The sequence below is a fragment of the Orycteropus afer genome, unplaced genomic scaffold (genome assembly GCF_000298275.1).
Source record: "Orycteropus afer afer isolate SDZICR_OR568_19922 unplaced genomic scaffold, OryAfe1.0 scaffold00118, whole genome shotgun sequence".
In the NCBI taxonomy this organism is placed as follows: domain Eukaryota; kingdom Metazoa; phylum Chordata; class Mammalia; order Tubulidentata; family Orycteropodidae; genus Orycteropus; species Orycteropus afer.
Genome location: NW_006921705.1, coordinates 9463003 through 9465824, shown reverse-complemented (window position 1 = coordinate 9465824; position 2822 = coordinate 9463003). Strand labels below are relative to the sequence as shown.

At 41.7% G+C, this 2822-nt stretch overlaps 1 pseudogene; it reads left to right on the top strand.

Moving 5' to 3' along the window:
* The window catches only part of LOC103199732, a 53698-nt pseudogene that overhangs the window by 42807 nt on the left and 8069 nt on the right, over positions 1–2822 (top strand).

Sequence of the window (2822 nt, the reverse complement as noted above, 5' to 3'; positions counted from 1 at the left end):
GAGGAGTGGCTGGTGGGTTTGAACCGCCAGCCTTCAGGTGAGCAGTCAAGTGCCTTAGGCACTATGCTACCCGAGCTCCTAGCAGAATTCTAATAGTGGTTCAGATTTTAAAATCAAGTGATAAGGGTCTACGACATTCCATTCATGTCTATCTTGGAGGAAATACAGCCAGAGTACACCTTACAAGCAAGAATGACCAGACTTCATCTCTCATAATTCAGTTGTGTTGTCACAAGGGACCAGTCCCTGGAGAAGGATATCATGCTTGGTAAAGTAGAGGGTCAGTGAAAAAGGGGACAATTCTCAATGATTTGGACTGACACAATGGCTGCAATGATGGGCTCAAGCATAGCAAGGATTGTGAGGGTGCAGGACCAGGTGGGGTTTCGTTCTGTTGTACACAGGGTCACTAGGGGTCAAAACTGACTAGACAGCACCAAACAAGAACACATTTCATTATTTGATCTTCACAGCAAACCAGCAAGACATATATCATTTTTACTGTTGTGTTTCTTGGAGTAATTCTGGCTCATAGTGACTCTGTAGGACAGAGCAGAATTGCCCCGTAGGGTTTTCTAGGCTGAAATTTATATGAGAGCAGATTGCCAGGGCTTTTCTTGCATGGAGGACCTGGTGGGTTTGAACCACCAACCGTCTGGCTAGCAGCCAAGTGCTTAACCATTGCACCACCAGGACTCCTCAGGTACATATCAGCAAAGTAAAAATAAGCAACATTTCCAAAGTCAAAAAGAGGATGGTAATGATAACACTTGAAATCAGATTTCTAGACATCAAATCTAAGTATCATTTAATATACATCATGCAAAATTGTTCACTCGATGCATATTGGACCTGACTTTAGATTAAACTCTGTGCTTCCTAAAAGCTCAGAGGCAAAATGAAACATGTCAACTTTATGTAACTTATATACAACAGTTAACATCCCTGCCCAATACTGTTTATTATCATTGAGAGCAGTAGAATGCCTGCTCACAATTTTGCCAATAACCTTTTACCCAGAGTTCAATAGACATTTGAGAGCATAGTCCTCAGACTTTCCTCACTTCTGACACCAACTATAAGTGTACAAAGTTCCCAAAACCACCTTTAGGTTTGATAATTTGATACAAGGACTCAGAGAACACACCAAAAGCTATTACATTCATGGTTACAGTTTATTACAAAGAACAAATGCAGATAAAAATTCATCAAAGGCAGAGATGAATAGGTTAGAGTCTGGGAGGGTTCACACATGAAGATTCGATTGTCCTCAGTACACATTACTCTCCAGGTCTTGATGTGTGTTAATACTCTTGAAGTATTGCCAACCTTACTTCAAGCTCTAGAGTTTTATGGGAGCATCATTACATGGGCATAACTGATTGATTACCCACTTGTTTGAACTCAATTCCAGCCCTCCTATGCCACTCACCCCTGCAGAATCAGTCTGATATCAGGTGGATTGAGACCTATCATCAGTCACCTATGAAAACTGGCTTTTTTAGTTGATTTCATTTTCTAGATGAGGAAACTGAAGTTCAGAAAAGGTCTGGGGATCTCCATAGGCAGGAGAGGGAATGTTCTAGGCAGAAGTAGGACCAAGTGGAAAGCCCTGAGGTGGGAATATGTCTGATATGTCCACTGAACAAGAAGTCAAGTAGCTACAAAGGAAGGAACTTGGCATTGTGTTTTGATCCCATTATAGAGATTATTGATCAGTTAGACTTTGAAACTAATTTTCTTTTGAGATAATTTGTATCAAACTTCTTTCCAGATTTTCCCAATTTTAAGCCTACCTCAGGGTATCATGGCCCTATATCCAGTAGTAAATCCAACATGCTACAGGGCCTTTCAGCAATCTCTACTGATGAGACCATTTTATTGACTACTCTATTTCTCACTGCCATCGAGTCAATTTCAACCCATAGTGACCCCTCCTTGGGTTTCTGAGGCGGTATCACTACAGAAGCAGACTGCCCAGTCTTCCTTTTGAGGAATGGTTGGTGGGTTTGAACGACCAGCCTTCTGGTTAGCAGTCAAATGCCTTAGGCACTACACCACCAGAGGGCCTAGCTCCTTAAAACCATTGGCGAGGATAATTTCACCATGGTAAAGTTGGCCTGGCGCATCCTGACTGGGAAAGAGGTAGGCTGAATATAATTGACAAGACCCAGCAAAACTCCTTCAGCCTCCAGAAACTGCCATAAAATAAGAATCATGATGGCTTAGAATCATCTCAACATAGTAGTTATTACAAGTGATCAAGACTGAGCAAACATTCCACCTTGTCATGGAGTATAGTGGTGGAGGAGAGGTGTTTGATTACCTCATGATTCATAGGATGAAAGAAAAAGAGGCTCAAGCCAAGTTCTACCAGAAAGCATCTACTGTCCAGTACTGTCACCAACATTTGACTGTACATAGAGAGATCTAAAGGTAGAAACCTTGCTCTTGGATGCTGAGAAGAATAACAAGTTTGCAGACTTTGGCTTCGATAATGAATTCACCTTGGGCAACAAGCTGGATACCTTCTCTGCCAATCTCTCTTATGTTGCCCAAAAATCTACAGCCAAAAATACAATGGATTCCATTGGATGTGTGGAGCCTGGAGTATTATCTACATACACGGGTCAGTGGATTCCTGCCTTTTCATGGGCATAAAATGAAAGATCTGGGGAAGCGAGTACTAAATGGAAAAGACCGTATTCCCTTTTACATGCCTATGGAGTAAGAAAACATGCTCCTGAGATGTCTCATTCTCAAACCAGCATGACAAGCATTTTAGAGCAAATCATGAGAAATTCATGGATGAATAGGGACCA